The sequence below is a fragment of the Cavia porcellus genome, unplaced genomic scaffold, assembly GCF_034190915.1.
Source record: "Cavia porcellus strain 051 isolate PalLab524CR breed Dunkin Hartley unplaced genomic scaffold, mCavPor4.1 scaffold_23, whole genome shotgun sequence".
NCBI classification, from domain to species: domain Eukaryota; kingdom Metazoa; phylum Chordata; class Mammalia; order Rodentia; family Caviidae; genus Cavia; species Cavia porcellus.
Genome location: NW_026947506.1, coordinates 55,206,217 through 55,223,511, shown reverse-complemented (window position 1 = coordinate 55,223,511; position 17,295 = coordinate 55,206,217). Strand labels below are relative to the sequence as shown.

General features: G+C 48.5%; 1 long non-coding RNA gene across 1 annotated transcript; it reads right to left on the bottom strand.

Annotated features, from left to right (window-relative positions):
* Positions 1-735: 735 nt before the first annotated feature.
* On the bottom strand, positions 736-16,177 carry LOC134472550 (uncharacterized). Its single transcript, XR_010042427.1, has 2 exons — positions 7,802-16,177; positions 736-1,851 (listed from the first exon to the last, which is right to left on the bottom strand). It is a non-coding gene; the product is annotated as an uncharacterized LOC134472550 (long non-coding RNA).
* Between the last annotated feature and the right edge of the window lie 1,118 nt (positions 16,178-17,295).

Sequence of the window (17,295 nt, the reverse complement as noted above, 5' to 3'; positions counted from 1 at the left end):
CTGTAATCAAGCTGCCCCCAAACTGCAGGGAGGTCACCTGAGCAATTGTGTCGGATCAGGGACCCAGTGTCAGTCTCTGCTGCTGGCAGACTGGGCACTCAGCAGCGCCGGTACCCAGGTCAGCCTCAGTGAGTGGAGTCCACACTGCCACACCTGTGTGCAACTGCTACCTCTGACCCCACTGGGCAACGACCGGAGTGACCTAGGAAGGAGGTTGACTGCTATCACCAGAAAATGTCATCTGTCTGGTTATTAAAGTCCCCTTTTGCTGAAGTCACATTCTGGTGACCATTTACATGGGACATAAATATCTTTAAACCTTTATCCATCCAGAGAGGTCTAGCCACATCCCTCTTCCCTAAATTGTTTTCCAGTTGCATTTTCCAGTTTTCCAGTTGCATTTGTTTCAAATCCCTGACCAGGCAGCCAGACCACCGAATCCATATGTAGCCACCAGGTTGTGAAAGATGAAGAAACTGTGCATGATGGAACCTCAGAAAGAGCAAGTTGGAAGTGTTTAAGGGTCAACACCACCCAGACAGCAGGAGGCTGGCAGAACCACAGGGCCTCACCTCTCCAGAGGTACAGAATCCCTGCATAGCCAGCCTGCCCAGCTCAACTGAGTTCAACCCCTCAGGCTAGGGGTGCAGCTCAGTGGCAGAGCATTTGCCTAGCACTTCCCTAGAATGTGCAAGGGCCCTGGGTTCAACCCCACACCAAAAGAACAGAATAAGATAAAATAACCAACATTTTAATATAGTAAATTAAACCCCCATGAGGATGGAAAAAGTAAATGACAATTTTGGGGAGCAAAGAATGTGACTGATTTTTACAATTGAAGGCAAACTTTAGGATGGCTGCCTCTTAGATGGCAGATTTCAGTGAAAGTAAATCTGTAAGCAAAACGTTTGGATCAGCCAGGCATGGTGGTACACACCTGTTATCCCAGCACTGGGGAGGCTGAGCCCAGAACACTGCTGCAAATTCAAGGCTGCCTAGGCTACACAGTGAGACCCAGTCTCAAAAAAATTGGATCGTGAAAAGTTCTGCTGGCGTCAACAGTCCAAGGAGGTGGCTTGTGATGACAATGACAGGTTCTCAGAAGGCTGAGCCTAGGAGTTCAAGGCCAGCCTGGGCAACATAGTGAGAACTCATCTCTAAATAAATAAACAGAAATCTTGGATATGGTGGTGTATGCTTGAAATCCCAGCACTTGGGAGGCTCAAGCAGGAAGATTGCTGCAAATTTAAAATGAACCTGGACTGCAAAGTGAGCTCAAGGTCAGCTTGAACTGCATAATGAGGTCATGACTCAAAAAGACCAAAACTAAATAAGTAAATAGAAAGAAGGGAAGAAAGAAAAGAAAAATGAGAACAACATTAAGGGTGGTACTTCATGGCAATCTTGGATGATGCAGTTATTTATTGCTGCTAGCAAATCACCTCAAACCCTCAAGGCTTTGAGAGGCTGCAAGCAACAGTATTTACCATGTCACAGCTTCTCTCAGGCAGGGATCCAGGCTCCCAGGAGCCTGGGGTGGCCGCCTTCTGTTTCAGGCTTTCTCGCACACAAGCCTGCAGTGAAGACGCTGGCTGGGGCGGTGCTGGCTCCAGCTCAGAACGGCCCCATGTGGCTCGTCAGGGTTCACCTCCTCTTCAGTGTCTGATGAAGCTCCATGTTTGATGACTGTCGCCAAGAGATCTGAGTCCTCTGCCAGCCAGCAGCTGGCTGCATCGGAGGCAAAAGGAGAAGACAGAGAGACCTGAGAGGTGACCGGACAATGTGTTTGCAAGTTCATCACTGGCACAACACAGTCACCTTTGTGAATTCTGTTCCTCAGGAGCAAGCGCACTGTGGGTAGAAAACACCAAACCTGTAAACTAAAACAAATCTTTTCATGCCCGGCATAGTGGCACATGCCAGTAATCGCAGCACTTGGGAGGCTGAGGCAGGAGGACTGCCATGAGTTTAAGGCCAGCCTAGGCTACCCAGTGAGACCTGTTCAAAGTAAAAGTTCTTTTTTCCTTTAAGCAGATTATTTAGGTATTTTGTCATGGCAACAAACAGCTAACACAAGTCAAGGGGATCTACACTAAATTTGTAAAAATGCTGTCTTTTGCTGGTCATGATGGCACACGCTTGTAATCCCAGCACTCGGGAGGTTGAGGAAGAAAGATTACTCCTAGTTCAAGGCCAGCCTGGGCCACATAGTGAGTTGAACTACATAGTAAAAGCCTGTCTCAGAAGCAAAACACCACAACACAAAAAGCTGGGCCAGCAGCTCAGTGCAAAGGCCTTGGGCTCAACTTCCAGCAGCCCCTGAAAAGAACCAAGTGAGCTGGCCCAACCTGTACCGAAGCGGAGAGGGACTCGCAGAACAGCAAATGCTGCAGGCAGGGGCCACTGGGGGCCACAGCAGAAGCTGATGGACGGAAGGAGGAAGCGCTCGAAATCACAGAAATGGAGTGAGGTAGGGATGGAACCAAGGACCTTCGCACTGAACCTTATAGGGTCTTACTGAGTCACTAAGCTGCCCAGGCTGGACTTAAACATTTGATCCTCCAGCCCGAGCCCCCCAGGGGGCTGAGATTTAGGTGCACAGCGCTACATTTGACTGGAAATGTAAAACTTTGGGTTGAAAAGTCCCCATAAGTGCTGCATGTGGTGGCACACACTTGTAATCCCAGTACTTGGGAGGCTGAGGCAGGAGGATTACCATGAGTTAGAGGCCGGTCTACACTACATGGTGAGACCTTGTCTCTAAGAAAAGAAAATTCTCATCAATGCAGCCATCCATACAGTGCCTGCTCTCCTACTCTGGCCCCTGTGAAGCGGTTTTTCATTCAGCATCTGCATAATGACCCTTAGAAAGGGAAGTTTGGTCATTGCACGGCGGACACATGTAACCCTTGCAAAGGGGAAGTCAGCACACTTACACTGAGCCTCGATGCTCCCATGAAAGCTAAAGTGTATGCTGTAAGTAAAGATTTGGAGGCCGAGGATTTAGCTCAGCTGCGTAAGCACCTGCCCGGCAAATGAGTGGCTATGAGTTCAATCCTCGGTACAAAAATAAAATAATAAATAAATAAATAGGGATTTGGGAGCTGGGGATTTAGCTCAGCAACATAAGTGCCTACCTGGTAAGCACAAATAAAAATAAAGATTCGGGCTGGGTGTGGTGATACACTCCTGTAACCCCAGCTCTGGGGAGGCTGAAGCAGAAAGATCACTATGAATTCCAGACCAGCCTAGGCTCCAAAGTGAGCTCAAGGTCAGCCTGCACTGCATAGCCTGACACTGTCTCAAAAAGACAATAAATAGACAAACAAATATAAATATTTGGCCTGATTCTCAAAGTAAACTGGAATATGGCGACTGTTTCTTTTTCTTTTGCAATTATTTGTCCTCACATTTTCATGGAGCTGAGCAATCAGCACATTTTAAAAACCAAAGTCACAGATGTGTCTTGTACAACTCAAATGGGCGCAAAGTCCCCACGTGAAAATTCTGTACCAAGCAAATAAAGAGAAGCAAAGAAAGGGAAGGCCTGGAGCTGGCCTCTCTGCTCCCAAGATATTGCTCTTTGGCGGTTCTCAGTCTGGCAGGAAGTGTGACCTGTGACCCAGTGACTGCCACACAGCATTTCAGAGTCCGAAGTCTGCACGGGGACTCGGTTCTCACCAAGGCTGTGGCATCAGGCTTGGTCACTCCCTTTCCTCCTCGCCAAACGTGACTCAAACCAGAGTTTACAAAACTCAGTTCCAGCCTCAAAAGCTGAAAGACATCGTTCTAAAGATATGCAGACAAAGGTCATGAATGTTATTATAAAGCAATGCAGGGAGCCAGGAATAGTGGTGTGTGCTTGGAATTCCCAGCACTCAGGAGGCTGAGGCAGAAGGATCACCTGGACTTTGAGGCCAGCCTGGGTTACAAAGTGAGTTCAAGGGCCTCCTGTATTACACAATAAAAAAGAAAAAAAGGCAGGGAGGAGAAAGGGCAGGAAGAGGAGACAGGGAGGAGGGAATGACAGGAGGCCCTCATTTGGGCAACTGCAGAATTAGAGGGCCTTGAGGACACTTTCTCCCAAGACTAGAGTATCTCTGTACACGTGCTAATGGAGACAAAAGCCCATTCAACCCCTTGTAGAACGTCTGTACTGAGATGATCTTAGGGAACTTTAGCTTTAGTCTAATTTTCAACTTCTATTCTGTATTGAATTTTGTTTACTTATTTGAGACAGAGTCTTGCTACACAGTTCAGGTTGACCTTGAACTCACTACGTAGCCCAGGCTGGGCTGGAACTCATGGTGATCCTCCTACCTCTGCCTCTTGAGCGCTGGGATTGCAGGCATGGGCTACCACACTTGGCCTTATTTAATTTTATTTTTCAGATGGGGTCTCCCTCTATTGTTCTATCACTCTATTGCTCTACTGGTTGGTGGTAAAATCCTAGGCTCAAGTGATCTTCCTGCCTCAGTCTCCCATGCAGCCAGGATCACAGGAGTGTGGTGTGGCTCCCCACTGGTCCTTTGATTGGAAAGAGAGAAAAAGGGCTGGGGATTTAGCTCAGTGGCATAAGCGCCTGCCTTAGAAGCAGGCAGTCGTGAGTTCGATCCCCGGTACCGATAAAAAGGAAAAAGACAAAAAAAAAAAAGGAAAGAGAGAAAAGAATTGGGACTGAAGACTAAATCACTCCACAGGCAGGGGAAACCAGGGCAGCTAAGCTCAGCCAGCACTGCATGGGTCTCCCACAGGGCCCTGCCTGCTCCCAAGTGCAGAACAGCTTGAGAGGCCACCAGGGAATGTCCCTGCCTCAGGGGAAAACTGGTTCGCCTTTTGCCTTCTCTCCACTGTCAGCCAGCTGCGTTTCTCAATTTTGTGTTTGTGCAAGCTCTCGAGGGGCACCAGCTCCAGAACCAAGACACTCGCTCCATCTGTGATTAAGGGCAAAGGTTGGCAAGGGCTCGCCCCTCCCAGACGCCTCTTTTTTGAGGCAGTATTAAAGAATGCTGTCTTCATAGGTTGTGAATATGTACAGGGTAGGCCAATCAAACAGAGGCAACATTTTGGTTTTCTGAGACTGGGCCTCACTATGTAGTGCAGGCTGGCCTTAAACTCACTATGGAGCCCAAATTGGCTCGAACTCACTGCAATCCTCCTGCCTCAGCCTCCCAAGTGCTGAGACCACAGGTGCACATCATTATGCTTCAACAAACAAAATTACTCTTGGAGCAAAAGAAATACATCGGAACCAGAGAGCATTGATCGAGTAACCCTCCACATAAGACTGCTCAACTGGCCAACAGGAAAATGAGGGAAGGCCAAACACAAAAAGGTGATTTGAGTGTTGAACGAAATAATTCAGTATCTGGGATTGAACCCGGGGCCTTTGCACTGAGCTATATCCCCAATCCTTTTTCTTAATTTTATTTTTCAAATTCTGAGACAGGGTTTTGCTAAACTGGGCTGAGCCTGAACCTACAATCGTCCTGTCTCAGCTTTCTGGAGTGCTGGGATTACAGGCCTACTAATCACCATACCTGGTTTGTCTGCTTTTTTATGCTTTCACTTGGCCCAGGTTAAATTTAATGTTTAGGGCCAGGTGTTGTGCATACATCTATAACCTCAGCATTTGGGAGGCAGAGGCAGGAGGATCGCTGTGAGTTGGAGGCCAAAGCTGGGCTGCACAGTGAGTTTAAGGCCAGCTAGAGCTATGCAGTAAGACCCTGTCTCAAAGCACTGTTCCCCTCAAAAAACCAACCTTAACGGTTAGCTCCAAATGGAAAACAAACAAAGAAATGCATGACAGGGCTGGTGAAAGCACCTGCATGGCAAGCACAAGGTCCTGAGTTTGGTTCTCGGTACAAAAAAAAAAAAAAAAAAAAGACACGACAGCTCATTGAAAAGAAAAACAAAACAAAAAAAACCAAAGAAGCTAGGTATGGTGGCACACACCTGTACTCCCAGATTTCAGAAGGCTGAGGCAGGAGGATCGCCATGAGTTCAAGTCCATCCTGAATTACAGACACTGACCCTATCTTAAAAAAAAAAAAATACCAAAGCACTCCTGTAATCCCACCACTGGGGAGGCTGAGGTAGGAGGATCCTTGCAAATTTGAGAGACCAGCTTGGGTTACAAAGTGAGCCCAGGCCAACCTGAACCACATAGCGAGACTCTGTCTCAAAAAAGACATTTAAAAAAAAAAAGTGAACCACAGCAAAACAGCTCGGGCTAGGTGCACCCTCTGCCCCCACCTTCCAGAAAGTGCTCTAATCCTACATCGGCCCTGCAGCTCTCCTGCCACCTGAAAGAGGGAGCCCAGTGGGGAAGACAACACACCCAGGGTCCCTGAGCCAACACTGCCACCTGTGCAACCCGCGGAGGAAAGCAAGAGCTCCAGGGCGGCTCCTGTTCTCGGCCCCCGCCCTCATGGAGCTGGGCGTCACGTGACACCCGCCCACTGCCTGGCCCAGCGCTGCCCGGAGCCCCTGCCCAGGCACGATCAGCCCAGAGCCCTGGCCGGTCCTCCCGCTCTGCTCCTCCGCCTTCTCTGTAGGGCAAGTGAAGGGAGGAGAGAGGAAGCTGATGGGGCTGCACTGTTGATCTCTAGCTGTCAAGGTTATTTTCCACCTAGGTCTTACTTTCGGGAAACCTGGTAGCAAAAGAAGCCTCAGGACATCATTATCTACGGATGACGCGATCCATGGCCCCGAAAATTCACCAGAAGACTTCTAGAACGCATGAATTCAGCCAGGTGGCAGACTGCAAAATCAACACTCCCAGACATAGCAGTGCTCACCTGAAATCCCAGCACTTGGGAGGCTGAGGCAAGAGGATTACTTTGAGTTCCAGGCCAGCCTGGACTGCTCAGCAAGACCCTGTCTCAGAAGAAGAAAACAAGCCAGACTTTTCGGCTTCTCTTAGTCTCATAGGCATGCTCTTTCCTGGGAATTTAATGAGGGGGCGGGGGGCCCCTGAGCTGGTCCATCTGCTCCCCTGCACTCTGTGAAACTAGGGTACAGTAAAGTCAGGGGACCAAACATTCACCCCAGGGTGGCTAGTTAGGCCTTTGTCCCAGTGATCCAGGGTGACCCAGAATGACAGCAGTTGCATCCCAGGGGAACTTCAGCTAAGTGAAAGGGGAGATTATTTCCCACTTCCAGACACAGCAAAATACATTAGCAATCGAGTTAGGACCACCATGAGTTCAAGGCCAGCCTGGGCTGCACGGCGAAAGCCTGTCTCAAAAAAATACAAAATACAAGATGTACACAACTCAGTGGGCCACAGTGGTGTTGCTAATAATTCTTGAACTCTGGGAGGTTGAAGCAGGCGAATCACAAGGTAAAGCTCAGCCTGGGCAATTTAGTGATGCAGTGACACTGTGTGTCAGAATTTAAAATTTATGAAGGTGTGGGGATGCTCAGTGCAGAGGGCCTGGGTTCAGTTCCCAATACCACACATACACACGCGCGCACATACACATCCAGACACACAAGAGTCCCTCGGCCCTGTCTGAAACCAGCAGGTCACTGTGTTCCCATCCAAGAAATGAATCAAAACCTTGATTTTAAAGAGCCAACGCTTTCCCCGAGAACCCTCCTTCAGGTGATCCCTCCAGGCCGTGGGTGCAGGGCTAAGTATCCAGGATTGGTCTATCAGTACTGAGGCCCACCCCACTCTTGTCTTAGGGTGACCCAAGGACACTGAGGTGGTCCCCCCCACCTTCCCTCTCCTTCCCCCTCCTGCCCTTCCATGTCCAATGTATTAGTTTCCCTTGAAACAAAAATTGGCACATACCTGAAATCCCAGCACCAGGGAAGCTGAGGCAGGAGGATCTCTGCATCTCTCCTACAACAGGCCAATCCCTGATATGCTGGCTGCTCCCTCTACGAGGACTCCCCCATCTTTGATTCCAGGCTCAGATTGCCTCCTAGTAGCAGCCTTTTCTGGCCACTCCTCTAAGAACAATGTAAGCAACACAGTATTTCAACCAGAAAACAACCCGTAATCAACAGTAACTACCATAATGTCTCTTTCTTTGAAATAGTTGAGCATAACTTCATATACAATAGTACCAAATATAACAAAATAGTATAAAACCATTAAAGAGAATGAAAGTATTACAGGGCATTCAGAACCAAATAACAGAAAACAAACAATGACTACTATATTATCTCATTTTCCATAGAAAATTTGCTTATACTATCACACATAATAAATCCAATAAGATACAATATGATAGAACCAATGGAAACAAGAGCAAAAGCATGGTAGGACTTCAGAGTAAGATGATATTAAATCAGCATTGGCAAAAAAAAATCAGCACTGGCTATTATAATGACTTGTTTTCTTCAAACTAGCTGTTCATACTATCACAGGTAATAAAATCAAACTAGGATAAAACTATTCCACCTAATGAATGCAGACATCATAAGGCTTCAGAACAATGTAATGGGGAATCATGATTACTATAAACTCTTATGTACTCTTACCATTTCTTACACTAGGGAGACTATACGGTATCTATACATGTGAGTTTGATTTATCTTGCTTATGAGTATGGTCTCAAGTTGCACCTACTTATTTATAAATATCTCAATGTGAGATCTACTTTGTTATGTCCTGTTTGGTCTTAATCTCTTTAAAATTAAAAAAAATGTCCGCAGGCTAAGGTTACATTAGGGGTTCAGGGCTCATGGCTCCCCCCCACCACCACCACCTGTAGGAGGAGGAATCTCGCACCTGGTGAGCCAGGCTGACCAGTGGGAACCGTTCACCACCAGCTGCTGTTCCCACAAAGTGGCAAATCTCAAACCCTTCCTCCCAGACCCCCAACTGCCCTGAAGACGGCCAGGTAAGGTCTTAGCGCTGGTTTGGTACAAGCTGGGCAGAAGGACTTAAATAAGTGAATTTTTAAAAGTTCCTCTGTACTCATAGGTGTTTGCTAGTGGAAAATTGAACAAGCATACCGACATTTTCTTTTACTGCAACTTTTTTTCTTTTTCTTTTCCTTTTTTTTTTTTTAGACAAGATATCAAGGTAGCCAGGGTTGGCATGCAACTCTCGGTGATCCTCCTGCCTCTGCCTCCTGAATGCTGTAATTACATATCAGGCGAGCCGCCTCGCCCAGTTAATTCTGGCCCCTCCAGCCAGGCCCCGCCCCCTCACAGCACAGTGCGCCAGGGAGGAATCCGCGCCAAGCTGATCCATGACCCCCACACTCAGGGGACTTTGGGGACACCAGGTCTAAACCGCTGAGATACTTACACAGAGTCTGTCGCTGCGGCTTCCTCACCGAATGACAGCAGGATCTGCGGGAACCCAGCCCAGGACGGCGAGCCCGGCTGACACCAGTGTGAGTTCCAAGACCTGACTCTGCATCCCGACAGAGGACACAGTGGCGCCAGCGCTTCCCCCCACCCCCCGCAGGCAGCCTGGGGCCAGGCCCGGATGCAAGCGAAAGCCACTGTGTCTGGGGCCACACATTCACACTGGGCATTCACCCTGGGCGGCTGGGACCGGTGTACATGGCATCTCCACAACCCCGCCCCACCTCCCCTCCCTCCAATCCTGGGTCTCCTCCTTGCTTCCTATCATCTTCAGTGTGCCCTTTAAATTATGCATACCTTGGGTTTGTAATAGCAAATTTCTGTGTCTGATTGATTTCATTTACCATTGTGGTCTCAAGGTACTTCCGGGTTCCAACACCCCACTCGTTTATTCTTCTTTATGGCAGAGTAGTACTCCATTGTGTATAAATATCCTGTTTTCTTTATCCATTCACCTGTTGATCGTTGATCAATATGTAGGCTGCCTCCAGGATTTGGCTGTTAGGAACTGTGCTTCTATAAACAAGGGTGTGCATGGCCACTGCCATGTGGTATCGTTAACTCTAGGGAAGACACCTAGAAGGGGAAGAGCTGGTTGTAGGGGTCCAACCCATGGGCTTGTACCTGGACCAAGGCTCGATGAAAATGAAACACAAAGACACCGAATTGGTTAAAATGTGAGGGGCCAGGGGCTCTTGTCTCCCGTGACAAAGAGCCCTGAGTGACTGGCACATCCTGGCTGTATTCACTGAGACACGGGCACAGGCAATCCGAGCAGCACAGGACGCCTCTGTCTCCCACCGCCGCCTGCACGCAGCTGTGCCACGCACCCCACTGCCTCCTTCCTACTGCTGTGGAAGAGGCCACTTAGGCCCTAATCTGCCCATCTGGCCTCCCACACCTGGCTGAATGGAATTCCTGGTGCTAGTTTGCTGAGAACCTGGGTCCTGATTTCCATAGTGGTTGTACCCGGTTACATTCCCCGCCAGCCACGTGGGAAGGTTCATTTTTTTCCCCTGCAGCCTCGCCAGCACTTGTTATTATTTGATTTTTGCCGATGGCCATTCTCTCTGGGTTAAGAGGGAATCTCAGTGTTGATTTTTTTTTTTTTTTACACTTTTTTTTCTCTTTTTATCAGTACTGGGGATTGAACTCACGACTGCCTGCTTGCAAGGCAGGCGCTTATACCGCTGAGCTAAATCCCCAGCCCCTTCTCAGTGTTGGTTTAATTTGCATCTAAGGGCCAGAGAGGTCAAACATTTTTTCATGTATTTATTGTTGCCCATGTTTTGACCTGGTCTTACACACTGAGAGGTCTATTTATTCTGAGTTCTTTATACATTATAGATGCAAGTTTTCTGTCGGAGGAGTGGCTGGCAAAACCTTTCCCCATCGTGTACAGTGTCTATGGCTCTGTGAGTCATTTCCTTTGCTGTGCAGAACAATTCCACATTCTTTTTGAGACAGAGTTTTATTGTAGTTTAGGCTGGCCTTGAATCCATTATGTAGCCCAGACTGGCCTCCAACTTACCGCAATCCTCCTGCCTCAGCCTCCTGAGTGCTGGGATTACAGGCGTGCACCACATATGGCAACAATTCCACTGTTGATGCATGAACAATCAAAGAATTTGAAGCTAGGGTTTAAAGCCACACCTGGCTCCTGGGTGGAAGAACTGGTTACTTGGGCAGGGAGAACAGTGCAAGAAGGAGCAGAGTCCTGTGATCCATGAATCACGCAGCAGTGGAGGAGAGGGCAGAGACCTGAAGAATCCCAGACCCCTCGGCAGGACCAGAAATGGGAGGGATGGGGGAGGAGGGCCATGCAGCAGCCAGGCTGGACAACAGGGGAAAAGACCACACAGGAAGAGATGAGTGGAGGTCACAGGATAAAAACCAAGGGTTTCACATAGGACATTTTAACTTTGAGAGGCTTATCAGCCATGCAGGTAGAAATGTCCAGCAGTGAGATGAGGTTTAGGCTGAATTCAAGGGCTGGGTGTGGGCAAAGGCAGCGACCTGGAAGCAGACACTGTGTGCACGGCAGGGCAGGCAGCCCAGCTAGGAGGAAGCGGGGAGCAGCTACCGAGGAAGAAAACGTATCCCCAAGTTGGAATAAAATGCCCCACAGAACGCCCATACTCTAGGTGACTAAGGAATAAGGCAGCAGAAACGAGAAAGAAACAGAATGAGATGAAAAGAGACACCACAGAGCACAAGAAGGTGGACGTGGTGAGGGCCCCTATAACCACGGCCACCCCGGACGCTGAGGCAGGAGGATCACGAGTCTAAGGCCACCCTGGGAACTCAGCAAGCTCTTGTCTCCGAACTTTAGTGAAGGGGGGCTGGTGCTGAAGCTCAGTGGTAGATGTGTGCTTGGCATGCCGGGACCCTGGGTTCCATGCCCGGCTCTGCCAAGAAACAAAACAAGCCAATAAAATCCAAGAATGCAGATCCAGACCCCAAACACCACCCCTTAATCAGTGAGGGGCAAGGAAGAGCTGGGTGTGATGCCACACGCCTGCCATCCCAGCATGCAGGAGGCTGAGGCAAGAGGATCACTGGGCGTTCCAGGCCAGCGGGGCTACCTAGTGAGTTTAAGGCCAGCCTGGAGTACATAGCGAGACCCTGTCTCAAAAAACCAACAACAACAAGTCCAGGAAGAACCAACAGGGTGCTACCTCCAATTGATGATCACGGAGGACATGATTCACGTGATCATCATGAATGCAGAGAATTAAAAAAGTAGATTAAAGCAACTGAAAGTGATCTAGTAATTATAAATTAGGCAGAGACCATAGCATAACCCTGGGGTTGTCAATCGGTGACCTAGAGGATGGAGAACCTAAAAAATAAACAGAAAAGCTACATAGAAATCCAGGATCTGCAAAAACTGCTATGGAGTGCCAGGCTGGATGGGGCACGCCCGTCAACTCAATACTCAGGAGGCTGAGGCAGGAGGATCGCTGTGAGTTCCAGGCCAGCCTGAACCACATAGTGAGTTAAAGGCCTGAACTACATAGTGAGACCCTGTCTCAAAAAACCAAAAAAATTACAGCAAAAATTACTGTAGAGCGACTGGTCATGAGCCTGTGTCGGCCCAGATACTGCCCTGCAAGATTAAGGGAAACACCAGGAAGACCTTAGCCAGCCTGGCTTTTCCACAGCCATGGGCAGCACTAGATGTTGCTGAAGGCACTGCTCAAAGGCAGGGCTCAGGAAGAGGAAGGGATCAGGAAGGTCTCAGACTTCATCCAAGGACAGAAGCAGCAGGCAGCATTAGGAACACACAGCCACTCAGGAAGTACAGCAGCCATGAGCTGAACCCGAAACTCCGTGAGGAAGAATCACGGGGAGGGACACAGTGGTGCATGGCTGCCAGACTCCTGGGAGGCTGAGTCAGGAGACTCTCAAGCTCTAGGGCAGCCTGGGCCATTTTAGCAAGACAATGTCTCACAATAAAATAAGTAAAATAAAATAAAATGGGTTGGGGTGTAACTCAGTGATAGAGCACACCTGGGTTCAATCCCAAGTACTGGGAAAAAATGTCTCTTGGTGGTAGGAAATTTCCTGATGTGTTACTTTCTTTGATTTTGTTGTTGTTTGTTTTTGCTGTGTTACAGGTCAGTGCCACCATCACCATTACCTGGCTGCATTTTTCTATGTGACTTGGATTTTTATATTATACTTACAAATTATTTTTACATAATAATACTTGTAAAACATTTTAAATAGTTAAGAACTCGCTGAACCAGGCATGATGGAACACACCTATAATCCCAGCACTGGGGGAGGCTGAGGCAGAAGAATCTCTGATTCAAGTCCAGCCTGGCCAATTTAGCAAGATGTTTCAGTATGAAAGTAAAACTGGGTTGGGTATGTAAGTCAGCAGGCCTGGGTTCAACCCCTGGTCCCACAAAAGAAAGAAAAGAAAAAGAATAAGCTACTTGGGGCTGGGGATTTAGCTCAGCGGCATAAGTGCCTGCCTGGTAAACCAGGCAGTCGTGAGTTCGATCCCCAGTACCGCTAAAAAGGAAAAAGACAAAAAAAAAAAAAAAAAAAAAAAAAAGAATGAGCTACTTGAATTAACATTCATTTGGCACCTCTTATATGTCAGACTTTTTCTACATTTTTGCATACACTGAAACATCTAATCTAGAATCATATAATCTACAGATAATTCATCAAAATAGAAACTAAAACATTCATGTTCCAGAACCAAGGCTGCTGGATACTTTGACCCTAGGGCCACACAAGCGCAGGGTCACAGCCCTGCACCCCCTTCCCTCCGGCCACTCTGACCCAGCCCTTTGCACACGCATGGGCGTGCGCGTGCACACACACACACACACACACACACACACACACACACACACACACGGTCAACTCTGCCAAAGCCAGGAGCAGGTCATGAGAGCCAAGTTCCTGCAGAATTTCCTTCCGGGCCCGAGCTGCTCTCCATGTCTCTGCTCTAGAAATGCCACTGACCTCGCCCATCACAGGTCATGCCTGGAAAATGGCAGGGCTCCTGGTCCACGTGGACAGGGATGACACGCAGCCCTCCCAGGCCCTGCTGGAAGGCGGCCAAAGGGCAAAGGCCTGCTGACCGACACCTCTGTGCACTGTCACCAGGATCCGCACTTTGTACCTCGCTGGTGCCAGCACTTGAGGGTGGTTTCAAAAGCCTGGATGGAACAGAGGTGGAGACACACATGGAAGGGCCAGGGAGGTTGATGCGTGGTCACCCAGCAGGAGGAGGCCATGGATGTGATCGCCAGCATCACACACACAGACACTCACACTCAGACATACTCAGACACACACACTTTTGGCAGAAGGCTGAGGGAAATACCAACTTTCAGAGATTTCTTTCACAATGACTGTATGTATGCACATCTAAAATAGGGTATTTAAATGTTTAAGTCCTGATCAAAGTAAAGCACATGAGGGGCTGGGAATTTAGTTCAGCAGCATAAGTGCCTGCCTTGCAAGCAGGCACTCATGAGTCTGATCCCTGGTACCAATAAAAACGAAAGAGACAAAAAATAAATAAATAAAAAGTAAAGCACATGACAGTGAGTCACCCTCCAAATCTTCCCGTTGGCTTCAGTCACACTTAGCCCACTGTTCTTTTTTATTTTGGTACCGGGCACCGAACTAGCCCATCACTCTTGTCATTTTTTTTTTTCTGTCTTTTTTGAGACAGGGTCTTGCTATGTAGTTCAGCCTGGCCTTGAGCTCACTTTGTAGCCCGGTGGTCTTGAACTTGCTGCGATCCTCCTGCCTCAGGCTCCCGAGTGCTGGGATTACAGGTGTGCACCATCACTTTCTGAAGCAAGTCTGGATTCATCTTTCTTGAAGGTCCTAGTTGCACTGCGCTGGTGATCCTGATGTCCCCCATGACTCAAACTGTTTCCTCCTCATGATCATTTTGACTTTGGGGAGAAGCCAGAAGTCACACGGTGCCAGATCTGGTGATTATGGTGGATGAGGACACAGCGTCGTGGTTTTATGAGCCAGCTTTTCTGTTGGATGGCGCTGGGCGGCAGCATTCACAGTATTTTTCCCCACATCTCATAAAGACACTCAGGAAAGAGGACTCCAGAACTGCTTTAGAAAAGAACAAGAGGCCAGGCAAGGTGGTGCCCTATAATGTCAGTACCTGGGAAGCTGAAGCAGGAGGAGGGTAGAGCAGATAGGTCAGCCTGGGCTACAAAAGTGAGCTCAAGGCCAGCTTGCACTGCATAGTGAGACTGTCTCAAAAAGAAATAACGAACAGTGGGATATGTGTGTCTGAAGTGAAGGGAGCATTTTGAGGGGATTCATAGCAATGTGTCTTTTACTGTAATACATTTTAAAAATTTGAATATTCTTGGTATTCTTCAGTCACCTCCTGTGCTCACTTCATTTCTTTCTGGGTCTACCTATCGATGTCCTCCACCTCAGGTGAGAAAACAGAGAGAGCATGTATCTGGCTGTCATGGTAACTCAGCGGCCCCCCAAAATATCAGCCCTTTTTTAGGAAATGAGAAAGTTCTCTCATTCTTAGATGATGATGTAAGCTGAAAAGTTAAAGCTTTGAACTTTTCTCTCTGTAAGTTTTTGAGTGCACTTGATATCAGTTTCTTCTTCATCACCACCATCATCATCATGTGGTTTTTTTGAGACAAGTTCTCACTTCTAGGCTGGCCTCAAACTCTTGGTGACCCTCCTGCCTCAGACTCCTGCGTGCTGGGATCAGAGGTGTGTGCCACCACACCCGGCTTGTAGCCTGACCTACTGTGCAGTCTCCTCTTGCCTCAAGTCGTGGGCATCTTGTTTCCTATTAGCAAGGAACCCAGCACTGCACTCAAGGGCAAAGCCACAGCTAGAGACTTTCTCCCAGGTCCCACCTGTTATGTGTCCCTCGCCACCTGAAAGCCCTCCTGATGGCAATTCTTTTTTTTTTTTTTTCTGATGGCAATTCTTTATCTTTTGGGGTCCTACCAGGAGATGTGTGGACCATGCAATAGTTTTACCAAGTAAAACAGGGGAGCAGTGTAACAAAGGATTGACTAGTGAGAGAGAAAGAACTTTCAAGAGTACTGGGCAAAAAAAAAAAAAAAAAAAAAAGAATACTGGGCTAGGGCCTGGGGGTATAGCTCAGTAGTACAAGCACCTGCCTAGCAAGCACAAGTTCTTGAGTTCAATTCCTGGTACCTGGAAAAAAAAAAAAAGTATAGGACTAGCACTCTGAATTCCCAGCACCTGGTAAGCTGAGGCAGGAAGATTGCAAGTTGGAGCCAGGTCTGGGTCACTCGGGGATCTAGCTTAGTGCAAAGGCCTGGGATTGAAGCCCTAGTATCAAAAAAAAAAAAAAAAAAAAAAAAAAAAAAAAAACGAAAATAAAGAAAAAGAGAGGAATAGAGGACTGGCAGCTGTCTTAAGGGGCCAGCTACAGTGCAAAGCTCAGCTACAGTGCAAAGATGAGGCCACCGAGGAAGGGCCTGTCTGTCCCCTAGGTCCGAGAACCAGGCTCTGCAGACCAATGGCAGAGAAGTCACCGTGTTATGTTGAAGATGGGGGTCTCGCAGCTGCCGCCCTTCACAGAACACCCACCGCCGAACGCAGAGCCAGCCAGGGTCGGCCGCAGCTCTCCTGCACCCTCTGCCGGCTTCGGTGCGTCAGCGCCGCCGGGGAAGAGACAAGGATGGGCGGGGTCTCAGCCCAGACTTGCTCCACCACCACCACCGCCCTGCAGGGGACTTAATGATCCCCCGGAAGAACTGCTTTCCCTGTAGCTTCAATCCCCACGTCCCTGCGTGGCTCTCCGTACCCTTCCTGTCCCCAGACGGAGGCACCTTCTCCCATTAGTGGTCAAAATCTCGTTTCCGGTTTTACAAGAGGTCCAAAACTTGCGCTCAGGAGGCTGAGGCAGGAGGATGCCGCGAGTTTAAGGCGAGGCTGTATCTCAAAACAAACAAAAAATAAAACAAGATGATCCTGTAGTATCATGTTAGATGCCCAGTGTAATTACAAAGGTCCTTTAAATGAAGATACAGGAGACAAAGGGTAGAGCCAGGGGACAGCATGAGAAGCCTTGGTAACCATGCTGGCTTGAAAAGATGGTGCGGACAAGTGCAGGATACAGGCAGCCCTTGGAGCAGCAGAGGTGAAGGAAGCCAAATCCCCTGCCAGAGCTCTGGGCAGGACTGCAGCCCAGAGACCCTTGCAGGGCTTCTGACCCCCCCCCCAGCTGTAACAGAATAAGTGGGTCACATTTTACACCACTGTGTTTTGTCCAGCAGGACCCTCACACAGCCAGTCATTGTGCAAAATCATACTGTTCAGGCAGTAGGGACACAGAAGTGCACATGAGCTTTTGTTCTGTTGTGATGGTTTAGATCTCAAGTGTCCCCCAATGTCTCCCGTGTGGAAAGAGTGGATCATGGGGCGCTGGCACTCCTCAGGGGATTCATCCATGAT